This window comes from Adiantum capillus-veneris, chromosome 1 (assembly GCF_014529385.1).
Source record: "Adiantum capillus-veneris isolate H3 chromosome 1, ASM1452938v2, whole genome shotgun sequence".
Classification (NCBI taxonomy): Eukaryota; Viridiplantae; Streptophyta; class Polypodiopsida; order Polypodiales; family Pteridaceae; genus Adiantum; species Adiantum capillus-veneris.
In genome coordinates this window covers 9,667,934-9,681,348 of record NC_140931.1, presented here as the reverse complement: position 1 = coordinate 9,681,348, position 13,415 = coordinate 9,667,934, and positions in this window count along the sequence as shown.

Below are 13,415 nucleotides of genomic sequence, written 5' to 3'. Positions count from 1 at the left end.
GATTATCGAACTTTCGATCTCTATCACTAATGATACTAGCTGGTAGACCGTAGAGTTTATATATATGCTCTATAAATAGCCGTGCTAATTCCAGTGTCTTAACCGTAGTCTTAGTGGAATTGAATCGACCCATCTTGGTGAGACGGTCTACAAATACCCATATGGGATCATGGCCACGATTTGTAGTAGGTAGTCCTACTACAAAATCCATAGAGATACTCTCCCACTTACCTTGTGGAATCTCTAAAGGATGTAAAAGACCACCTACCTTGAGGCGCTCTACCTTATTAACTTGGCACTGTTGGCAGTTTAGTACGTACTCTTGAACATCATGATGTAAGCCCGGGCAATAAAATTGCCGTCGAACTAAGACATACGTCTTACGAATACCTGGATGACCAGCACTTGGACTATCGTGACATTCAAATAAGATTTGGCGCCTAGTGTCTGAGTCCTTTGGCACACATACTCTACCTTTGTGGAGTAAGTAGCCATCATCAATGGAAAAATTCTTCCATCGCTTAAGCTCGTCCTGAGTAGGGATGGAGCTCTGTGTGTTAGAGTTTTTATCTGTGCGTGCAGAGACATGTTGATCTGGCTATACAGAGACATGTGAGTGTGAGGGATCCCTTTTTAAAACTACACTCCACACTTTAGCATATGATTGATCTTGTGCACACTTGCCACGTAATGACTCTAAAAATCCACTCTTTATTTCCGTGAAAGCAAGTGAATTAATCTGAGGCATCCGACTTAGTGCATCCACTACCACATTATATCGCCCCTTGCGATATCGTAGCTTACAATCATAATCTTGAAGGATTTTGGCCCATCTAGCTTTATGGCCCTTCAAGTCCATTTGAGTAGTAAACCATTTGATACTCTCATGGTCAAAAACTACTTCAAACTCGGCACCATATAAATAGTGTCGCCACTTTCGTAAAGCGTGAATTATGGCATAGAGCTCTCTCTCATAGACATAATAATTCTGTTGAGCTCTATCTAAACGTTTACTTTCAAAGGCTATAGGTCTTCCCTCCTCCTGGAGAAGTACCGCACCAATTGCTTTATCACTAGCATCAGTCTCTATCGTAAACGGCTTAAGTGGGTCGACGATTGCTAGGATGGGAGCAGTGGATATAGCTACCTTGAGCTGTTCGAACTGCGTTTTTGGGCTTCTTCCCAAGAAAAGTTCTTACCTTTTGCTTTAAGTTGATCCGTCATAGGAACATCAATTTTGGCATAATCACAGATATACAGTCGATAAATTCCAGCCATGCCTAAAAATATTTGAAGCTCCTCAACCATGTTGGGGTGTGGCCATCGAAGAACGGCAGTGACCTTGTCAGTGTCCATTTTGATGCCAGAATAAGAGATCACATGACCGAGGTAATGTATCTCTGTTTTAAAGAAATTGCACTTGCTTTGCTTAGCATACAACGCATGAGCTCATAGCTGTTCGAACACTAATCGTAAGTGTTCTATGTGTTCATCTTCAGTCTTACTGTAAATGAGAATGTCATCAAGGAAAACCACAACAAATTTTCCAAGATAGGGATGTAAGACACTATCCATGAGTGTCATAAATGCAACTGGAGCATTGGTTATACCAAAAGGCATAACCAAAAATTCAAAATGCCTCTAAAGGCAGTTTTGGAGATATCTTGCAATAGGATACGCACATGGTGGTATCCTGAACGAAGATCTATCTTTGTATAGTATCTTGCCCCATGGAGTTGATCAAACAACTCATCTACTCGAGGCAGAGGATACTTGTTCTTGATGGTTATCGCATTTAATCCGCGATAATCTACGCACATGAGCATAGTACCATCTTTCTTTTTTACCAATAGAATTGGTGATGCCCAAGGCGAAGTGCTAGGTCTAATGAAACCACGAGCGAGGTAGTCAGCCAACTGACTCTCACTCTCCTTGGCTTCTTTAGCACTCATACGATAAGGTGGTTTACTCACAGGTTTAGTGCATGGCAAGACGTCTATGCCATGTTGCACATCACGTGTAGGGGGTAAACCCGATGGTATATCACTTGAGAACACATCACTATACTCCATGAGTAAGTGAGTCAGTTTTTGCCGTGCAAAAGAAGAAAGTAAACTAGAGTTATGCAGGGATGGAGAATCTTGTAATTCCTATAATGTTTGTTTTACAGCAGTTGCACGTTGCTCTATAGAATTAAAATTGAGAGCACTTTGCTCGTTAGATTTGTTCACACTTTGATTATCATAGAATTCTTTGCACTTTGCATACCATTACTAGAATTCACCGCACTTTGCTCTTGAGAATTCACAAGACTTGGAGACAAGCAGTAATACAAAAAGACTTCATCTATTAAATCTGCTTTCTGCAAAATAGAAAGCTCGGTTGTACATATAAGAGGTGCAGATGGTATATTTTTCTTACCAAGCAAAATCACATGTTTACCATTGGCCATGAAGGATAAGGAGTTGTGTTCATAACTAGTGTGCAATGTGTTTCCTAAACCATGCAGCCATTCCCGTCCTAAAACTACATCAACACGATCCATGTTCATAACTTGGAAGTCAAGGGTCATCGTATGATCTTGAACAATAAGCTCAACCCCTTGAACTACCGTGTTCCATACTTATTTATCATTCCCAGACATCTGCTGTTACCATATACATGTGGTAGTGATGTGTGTGAACACACTAGGACCGCCGGGGCATTTTTTCCCTCTTTAGGAGGTTTTTTCCCCCGTGCATTGTATATACGCCCATCACTCTAGGGCTATCTATCTTTCCATTGCACACTAAGTAACACACTCTCTATTGTGTGCCTTGAGCTTCCTTCGTCTTCTCCAAGCTGTGTGCATTTCTCTGCAACCCTAATTCCAACAATTGGTATCATAGCAGGTTACATCCTCTCGGGCTTAGTCGCCAGCTGCTCCAGCACACGCCTGCTCACTTTCTCCAATTTCAGTGAGCTTTGGAAAGCGTTCGCAGGTTGACAAATACTTGGGGAGCGCTCGTAGAGCTTGGTCTCCTCAGATTTTTGATTTGGGCTCATTTCGGCCTCTGTTTCCACTACAGGTAGTACTGCACAGGCTATTTCGTCATTTTGTGTAGAATTTCTGTTAGTGTCGTTTTTTGCATAACAGGTGCCTTATAGTCTTCTACGGTTTGTGCTACATAGCACGTGTTGTTCCCGCTCCGTTTCTCCTATTTTCGGGCAGTTTTCACATCAGGTGAAACATTTACCATGGCTGACAACAACAACACAGATGTGTTCAAGATGTTTGCTGCTGAGGACAGGTTGGATGGGGACAACTACCCTATGTGGGCTTATATGATGCACCATGTTCTTGTGTCAAAGGGCGTCTAGAACATTGTGCAGGGCATTGATGTACGTCCTGGTTCTGAGAATGTAGACAATGTTGAGGATGTTGCAGGTCTTGCTGCAAGGATTGCTGCTGCTAGAGTTGTTTTGCCTGCGGGGCAGAACAATATCGTTGGGATGTAAAGGATGTGCAGGCTCATGCATTGATTGCGTTGTCTGTGAAGCGCACCATTGTTCCTCACATCCGTTCAGCAAAATCTGCAAAACAGGCTTGGGATATTCTAGCAGGTCTTTATGCAAGCCACAATGAGGCTAAAATTGCTTTGCTGCGTAAAGAGCTAGAGTCGAAGATTATGCATGAGGAAGATGATATGGACACTTTCCTTGCTAGTGTCAAGGATATCAATCAGCAAATTATTTTTGTAGGTGAAGTCATTTCAGAGAGTTCCCTTGTGCAGACTGATCTTGATGCCTTACCAGATTCCTATCAGAGTTTTGCTAGTACTTGGAGACTTATGACCCAAGGAAATCCAGAAGTTGTCAAGTTTGATGCATTATGCACATTGCTGTTGCAAGAGTCACTTTCCAGAAAAAATAGGACTAGGCAGCGTGCAGTTGAACAGGCTTTTATTGCTTCTCAAAGAAAGGGTGGTAACAGAATTGCAGCCACTTCTTATGGTTCTGCTGCAAGTGGCAAAACTTCTATTCCTAATGCTTCTGCTGGCAGCACTTCGTCTGGCAATTCTGGTGATAAGGGCAAAAAGAAGATGCGTTGCCGTTATTGTAAAGCTAATATTAGATCACTTGATCAAGTCGCTTCCTAAGTTGAAGGCCAAAGAGGCTAAAAAGAAAGAGGGTGGTTCCACTGCAAATGCTGGTTCCACTACAAATGCAGCCATTGTTGAGTCTTCTGTGAAAGGAGACTGTGATGCTGATGTTGATTCAGAATGGGCTTTTAGCGCAGAGTGCACTTACAATCTTGCTGTCCATGATGCATGCTTGTCAGTTGCTGCAGATTCACATGTGTGGTATTTCGACAGTGGTTCTACAAAGCACATTACCTCACATCGTGAATTGTTTACCTCTCTCGAGTCTGTCCCTCATGGGAATTCTGTCACTTGTGCCAACAATGCCTCTTATCCAGTTCAGGGAGTTGGAAAGATTGTGCTTACTGCTGCTAATGGCAGTTCTTTCACACTTGTTGATGCACTTTATGTACCTGGGATCAAGAAGAATCTCTTGTCTGTATCCGCACTTGCTAGACTTGGACTTGTAGTCAAATTTGTGGATGACAGATGTACAATTCATGATCTCAGTTTTGGTGATGAAATTGTTGCATCTGGCCTTTTGTGCCGTGGGCTGTATAAGATCACTTTGTATGACAAGTGTGGACAAAATTTTGCAAATGTTGTTGTAGATTCAAGGGCTATTTCAGATGCAAAACTTTGGCATGCACGTTTTGGTCATCTGAATTTTGCCAGTTTGTTGCGTTTGCAGAAATCTGATATGGTTGCTTCTTTGCCGCCTCTTGAAGCACCTGTCAAACATGTTTGTGAAGGCTGTATTTTGGGTAAGATGCAGCGTTCTAAATATTCAAAGGATGGTTCAGTTCGGGCCACATGCAGGTTGCAGCTTGTACATAGTGATGTTTGTGGCCCCATGCAAACTCCATCCTTGGGCAATTACATGTACTTCGTGACTTTCATTGATGATTACTCCAGGCATGCATGGGTATTTTCGCTTAAAGCGAAGTCCGAAGTTTTTATGTGCTTCAAACAATTTCTGGCTATGGCTGAAAATGTCTCGAAATGTACTATGGGAACCCTCCGTTCCGACCGAGGGGGGGAGTATATGTCTCATGAATTTCATGCATTTCTGGCTAGTCGTGGGATAAAACACCAATGTACAGTGCCTTATACACCTCAACAAAATGGTGTTGCTGAGAGGAAAAATAGGTCACTGATGGAAATGGCACGATGTATGGTCAAAAGTCAAGCTTTGCCGCATTCTTTTTGGCTTGAGGCCATCATGTGTGCCACTTATGTACTTAACAGGTGTCCTATGAAAGCTTTGCAATCTATTACTCCATATGAAGCATGGCATGAAGCCTTCTATTGAGCACATGCGTGTTTTTGGCTGTTTGGCATATGCTTTGGTGCCACAAGTGCAGTGCAGAAAAACTGATGATAAGGTTGTCAAATGTATTTTTGTTGGTTATAGTGCTGAAAGAAAAGGTTACAGGTTTTATCATCCGCAAACAAAACGTCTTTAGGTTTCTCGGGATGTAGTGTTTGTGGAAGATTCTGTTCAACCCTTGCTGTCATGTACTAGAGACAATAATGTAAGCTCACAGGACATTTATGACACTTTGTTGCCTCTTTTCAGTGGTGGAAATACGAATGTAAGTTCCAATGAGGCAAATGTACAACCTATGGGGGTTTCTGAAAATGTTTTAGATCAGCCTATTAGTGATGCAGATGTACATGATGTACTTGATGAGGAAAGGGCTGAAAATGAGCAGGTAGAGGTATGCCAAAATGGATGGTGCACACTTTGCGTGACAGTAAATTGGATGCACCTTTGTCTGGTCGTACTTGTTCAGGCTCTCGCCATGCATCTTATGCATCAGATTGTTATGCTTTGGCTATGTCTAGCTTACATGATGTTGAGGAGCCTCCGTCTTTTGATGAAGCACAGAATTCAGAAAATTGGATGGCTACCATGCAATCAGAATATGATGCACTTATAGAAAATGACACATGGACTTTATGTGATTTGCCTCCTAGCAAAAAGGCCATTGGTACGAAGTGGGTTTACAAGTTGAAACGCAAGCCGGATGGTGAGATGGATCGCCACAAGGCTCGACTTGTTGCAAAGGGTTATGCACAGCAAAAAGGCATAGATTATGAAGAGACTTTTGCTCCCACTTGTCGTATGACTACTGTGTGTTTTCTATGTGCATTGGCAGCTCATTTTGGTTGGGATGTACATCAATCAGACATTGTTACTGCTTTCTTGAATGGTGACATATTTGAGGAAGTTTATGTAACGCAACCTCGCGGTTTTTAGTCATAAAAGGACAAGAGGACAAAGTGTGCAAATGTAACAAGGCTTTGTATGGGTTGAAGCAATCTCCTCGTGCTTGGTATGAGAAAGCTGACACTCATTTGGTCAAACAAGGCTTCCGTAACAGTCCAACAGAAAGCACATTGTATGTAAAGCGTGAGGGTGATGCACTTCTCATTGTGGTTCTTTATGTTGATGATTTGCTGATCACTGGACCAAATGAGAGACATATTGCTGAATTTAAGGCCGATTTGAATGCTACTTTCAAGATGAAAGATTTGGGACTGTTGCATCATTACTTGGGTATACAATTTAAGCAGTGTGATGGTGGTATTGTTTTGTGTCAGAAAAGTTACATAGAGACATTGCTATGTAAGTTTGGACTTGAGGATTGCAAACCTATTGCCACTCCCATGGAAACAGGTTTGAAGTTGAGTCCACATGATGGTGGCGATCCTGTTGATGTCACTCTTTATCAAACTGCTGCTGGCTGCCTCATTTATGTATGCAACACGAGGCCCGATATTCAGCTTGCAGTCTCATAGGTCAACAGATTTATGCATAGCCCAGGGTCTAAGCATTGGCAGGCTGTCAAGAGGATTTTCTGCTACCTTAGTGGCACTTTACATCTTGGCTTGTTTTATCCCAAAGGGGGATCATTGCCGCCAGGCTTACATGCTTTTTCGGACTCAGATTGGGCTGGTTGTTTTGACACGAGAGTGTCCACAAGTGGTTTTTGTTTCATGCTTGCCAGTTCATGTATATCATGGTTGAGCAAGAAGCAACCTACTGTGGCCACTTCGAGTTGTGAGGCTGAGTACAGGGCACTCTTTACAGCTACGGTTGAGTGTGTATGGCTCAGACGCCTTATGGCTGATTTGGGTGTTTGGAAAGGACACTACCAACACTATCTACACTGACAGTCAGAGCGCATTGGCAGTTGCGAGGAACCCAGTTTTTCATGCTCGCACAAAGCACATTGAGGTGCATTACCACTATGTCAGGGAGAGGCTCTCAGCAAGAGAGATCAGCTTGGTTTATGTGCCAACACAGGACAACCTTGCAGATCTTTTCACAAAGGCATTGTCTCGTGAGAAGCTTGAAGCTTTTCGCAAAGCTTTGGGCTTACTCCCCTTTGTGGGATGATCATGTCCTTAGGGCATGGCACTTCCCTTTACTCATGTGCCAGCTCTCGTTCACCGCATCACTCCAGGGGGGATTTGTTACCATATACATGTGGTAGTGATGTGTGTGAACACACTAGGACTGTCAGGGCATTTTTTCCCTCTTTAGGAGGTTTTTCCCCCCGTGCATTGTATATACGCCCATCACTCTAGGGCTATCTACCATATACATGTGGTAGTGATGTGTGTGAACACACTAGGACCGCCGAGGCATTTTTTTCCCTCTTTAGGAGGTTTTTCCCCCCGTGCATTGTATATACGCCCATCACTCTAGGGCTATCTATCTTTCCATTGCACATTAAGTAACACACTCTCTATTGTGTGCCTTGAGCGTCCTTCGTCTTCTCCAAGCTGTGCGCGTTTCTCTGCAACCCTAATTCCAACATCTGCTCCACCACATACTTGTGAGAGTAGGGAGTCTGTGTAAGCTTCTATTTCTTGACTAGCTTATAGTTCAAGAAGTTATGAGTTGCACCATCATCCACTAAAATACAAACACTTTGTCCGTTAATAGTGCCATGCATGCGAATCAAATCATGGGGGCCAAAGGTGGGCACCACATTGAAGCAGGCACACAACACTTGTGCTTTTCTGCCATATGAAGAACGTCTACAACACAATATTTAGGAGATGGATCTAATGTGAGGCGTTGCACCGTGTGCATGGCCTTTTCTTTGCCTTACAAAAGAGGACAATCTTTCTTGTTATGTTGGTCCAAAAGACATCTAAAACACAAATTGTGTTTCTTTGTACGCTCAAAATCAGCCATGCTGAGAGACCCACGTGGAGTATCTCGTGAGTGCTTAGGCTTCTTAGCCTATGGTGGGCGTGGAGAGGTAGATCGTCTCTTATTCCTCTTGGAACATGTGGGAGATCGACCTCGCCATTGGCTCTTAGCCACATTGCTCTTAGCAAAAGTATTCTTAAGAGTAGGTAACATTTCCTTTCCTCTCTTGGTCATCATCATATCTTTAGGCATGACTGATGGCTTCTTTCAAAGTTTTTGGATGTTGAATCTTGACATGAAGACGATAGTCTTTGTCAAGACCCTTATTAAAACCCTGTATCTTTTGGAATTCATCTAGACCTTCTACTTTTAATATGATTTTTCGATACATCGAAAGGTACTGTGTGAGAGAGAGGCCAGACATGCGGCATGCATCCTATGCTAACCATTTCTTACCTTCTTCATTAGAGTCCAAAAACTCTTTGGAGAAAGAAGCTTGAAACGCAGCCCAAGACGGAGGACGGGCATCTATTGGAAATGTCATCCACCACTTATAGGCCTTGCCTTTAAGAGATAGACTTGTTTCCATAGCTGTCTTTATATCCGGGGTGTGTCTCAGTCTATGAATATCACTCCATTTGTGTAAGAATGTATTGATCGCATCCTTGTTGCGTCACGCTCTTCCTGTGAAAGGTACTGTGTGAGAGAGAGGCCAGATATGCGGCATGCATCCCATGCTAACCATTTCTTACCTTCTTCATTAGAGTCCAAAAACTCTTTGGAGAAAGAAGCTTGAAATGTAGCCCAAGACGGAGGACGGGCATCTATTGGAAATGTCATCCACCACTTATAGGCCTTGCCTTTAAGAGATAGATTTGTTTCCACAGCTGTCTTTATATTCGGGATGTGTCTCAGTCTATGAATATCACTCCATTTGTGTAAGAACGTATTGACCGTATCCTTGTTGCGATCACGCTCTTCCTGTGAAACTCAAGAATGGTGATATTCCTAAGTAATGCATTGCTACCTTCTACACCTTCTGCAACATTTGTCTCTTGGATTCCTTGAGTCGTGCGAGCTTGGTTCCCTTGAACCATGCCACTTGTGGCTCCTTGAGCCGTCTGTGAATTCATAAATTTCACAAGTAACTTCGTAAGATTGGTAACATTTGCATTGAGTGCAGAGAGGTTGCTTTCAAGTATGCTTTGGCGATGTTCCTAAGTCTTGAAAGAAGCCATATCTACAAGCCCATGATCTCCTAGATCATTATTATCATGCATATTAGTGTCAGCAGCACCCGTGGTGCCCTGATTTTAATCTACGTGCTCAAAATCAAAAGTGTGTGTAGGTGGGATATCCTCACTGGCCATGGTAAACACACACTAGTGTAAAGAGAGAAAAAGCGTCAACTTGTACCTTGTGAAATTGAAGTCTTTGTGTTTTGTATGCTCCATGATTTGCATTGCATGCAAATCTTGCCTTGCGGGAATTGTAGCGCTTCACGTGTCGTAAGAACACCTTTGTTGCCTCTTCACAAAAACTCGTCGTTTTTGTGAAAGCTTTTGTTCACTTTGAAGCTACCTCCTTGAGGAAAAAAGAATGTTTGGAGGAAAACTTGACTTCCTCCAAGAAGTGAAAAGGATGGGTGAAACTACTTCCTTGAAGTTTGAAGCTTTCCCTTTCCTTCTAGCTTTCCTTTCAACACAAGTATGCTATCTTTCCTTGTACAACAAGGGTCAATAGCTTGATGGTAAAGTGTTGGCCTCTTACCCTCATGGGGTGGGTTCAACCCTCCGTCATGCAAGGGTTAAGCGGGCCTTCCTATGCGTGCAGTCAACTACGCCAATGAAAGCCTTCGGAGCCTCGGTGCCGCCGAGTTGCCGGTTGATTTTGCCTTGGTTGTGTGCGGATGGGGTGTCCGCGTTCAGTTGTCTGTCCATGCACGCACATGAAATTGTGCCTGTCTTCCTTTTGCTGCACAACGGAGACGTCGATGTGCGGACCGTGGGAGAGAAGCAGCGCATCACATGCACATGCAACCCGCTTTTTCCCTCCTCCCAAAAATAGCTTGGTTACCAGTGAAAGGACGGTGGTAATGCGTGTGCTATTCTCCACCCACCCTTGCTATATTATAGCCTCCCCCTAGCGTACACACTGTTCGGTCGTGCCGGTGGCCTTGCCCGTAGGACCCATGTCCTTACAACTGATAAACGATAAAAGTTTGCACACAGAGATGCAATCAAGAAATGTTTGTCATGTGTGTTGTGTGTGTAAAAGATAGGGAAGATAAGAGTTCAAAGTTGTGTAGAGGGAGTCTAGGGGGCTAGGACCTCAAAGATGAGCTTCCAAACTTACCTTGGGGCTTGTGATGCATTAACAAACTTTAAAGTGCGAAGCCCAAAATGTGCAAGCCTAGAAAATGTGTTTGGGGTGCTAGATGCCCCAATATGAGCACTCTTGGAAATCAATCGAGAGAGAAACACTCATTTGGCAACTTCAATGTTCACTAGTTTCTCCTGATCACTCTATTTGTGTGTGTAAAAGTTGGAGAAAATAAGTGTTTTGGAGTTTTGTAGAGGGAGTCTAGGGCGCTAGGCGCCCCAAGATGAGCACTCTTGGGAATCAATCCATAGAGAGAGATATCACCGACAAATTATGGAATGTACCTCTGAATTTCAAACCTCTTAAATTTTAACCATAGAGGGTTTCAAGTTATTAGGAGAAAGTTTTATTATAGCATTGTGAATGGAAGGAAAAGTACATGTGAATGAAAAGAAAAGGACATGGTTTTGGTGTGGATCACAACATTACTTTTCTCTAAATCCACTTACAAAATAAGGATACCTTTTTATGCCAAAAGTCATGAACTATCATAAAAGGTGGTAAGACTGCATAGTAGTTGTGAGAGTGCTAGGTGCGGACGCGATGGGCGGTGTGCATGGAGTGTAAGGAAAGAGAAGAGTAGAAGACACATTGTGTGGGTAGGACGACCTCCAAGAATGTGGTGAGGAGCTCTTTATTCTTTGTGTATATGAAAAATAAGGAATTTGTATGTACATACAGTGGGGACACGGGACGTCCGACCCCGGGCAAAGATGCAATGCCTTTATCCCAACAATCTCACACTTTAAGGCGATGCACCGATAAGTGAATGCTACTAGCTAAACTACTAGTATGTACAAGAAATAGGTGAGAGACTCTCTCAACCTATGCCCATTGGCTTGCTCAATTGATCTACATGCAATCGTATTGGCTCTAGGGATAGGCAAGTGTGCGTACTCATGCTAGAGCTTGCATGTAAATCCCACGGGCAACTCTGTATGGTCTGCAAAACTCCACTATGCATCATGCTAGTGTCATTCATCGTATGACTGACAATCCCTGGTGCAAATTCTCCCACTGTAGCTACTAGGTCGGGCCTTGACACTAGTAGGTCATACATGAGACACACGAACGCTGACAAAATATGCCAAACCAGCTGTCGTAGCCTCCCTTGTGCTATCTGCATATATGCATCATCATGACTATCCATCACGTATGAATGTATTAATGCCGACACTAGGATGGCTGCCTCCCGCTCACCCAGAGGCAAAACTGTGTGTCCTGGCACCAACTCATCAGCCTCTAGCATGAGCATATCAAAGAACTTTGTGTTCGCCATCTATGCCTATGTGTTTAGGCACCATACCTGCTCTACCTCTTCTTGTATAGACCCTGACAACACCTGTTGTGTCTCACTAGAGCTTTGTCGCTCTAGCTTTGTCTCTACAAAGTCTATTGGTATGTCTTGCACAGCTAAATGCTATGTCTTGTGAGCATGGTGGAGCTCACCCGCGAAGGAGACACATCTCTCCTTCTTGCTCTCCACACAGGCACGTCTTGTCTCTCGCTCAAAGCATGCCAACAACAAAATTGAGACTATGTCAAAGCTCCCACTAAAGAAGGCCACTCACGATGTGATGTAAAATAAAAATTACATCCTCATCTAGTAACCAACGGGAAGAAGTGTCGCCTCTGAAAGACATGTAATCAAGAGAAACGCTAAAGACAAACGTGACATCACTGTCACTGGCATATGAAACAACTGCTCAACCATGTTTCAAAACCTCATGTGTATCATGCATAGATATTCGATGCTGACTCATACATCTGAAACAACGGTGTCTAATGTGCCTTGTGTGACCACAATGCCAACAATGCATATATTGGCAACTACGAGACCGCCATCTCTTCACAAGTCATCACCGTAGACTCTAAACTCTCACACATGTCTGCTAAGTGGATGCCAATAAATAAAACTATGGCAAGAAATCCTGAGAGAAATCTGGCAGAGTCTCCCCTGTAAACTGAGTAAAGAACTCCAACAAAAGCTTAACCATAGACCATGCCAAACTTGCAACAAAGTGGGAGATAAATCCACCATTATACAATCAATCAAGCAAAGGAAAAATATTAATTAAGACAAACATTGGTGCCAAGCATGGGTTAGTGCTATAGGTCATGATCAAATGCATCAAAATCGATGCTCACATATGCATAAAATCAGCTCCACAATCTGCTATATCTGCAAGCATACAATCTAAGATAAACAGCTCAACCAAACATAAAGCACATAATCATATACGCAAGTAGTGAGAAAACTAGCTCAAAACACAACCTACAAGAGAAACTCCTTGCAAAATTTGCACTGGCAAAGTCTTTAGCCACACGAGCATATGAAACTCTCACTCCTACGAGGGTGTGCATAAGGCTGATAAAACCTGTCAAAATGGGAGTCAAACACTTGACCATTAAACCATCAGAGAGAAAAACTGCAAATATGTATAGAAATGACGAGAATTCAGGAAAAATCTGGCAAAGTTTCTCCTGTGGCCTGAGTAAAAACTCAAAACATCTTAGCCATAAACAATTGACAACACAAACAATGCGTAAAATGCATCAGTGAAGCCGTTTCAGTAATGCGCCAAACAAAGACTCGATCTCTCATCCGCAGATGTCATACACCAAGTCAAAAGTGAATAAACACTCTCCAACCATGATGGAGAGAAGCAAGACAAAACCAGTGGACCATAATCAAAAAGCACCTAAACATTTTTGAGACCAATCCGTTTCAACCACAAATC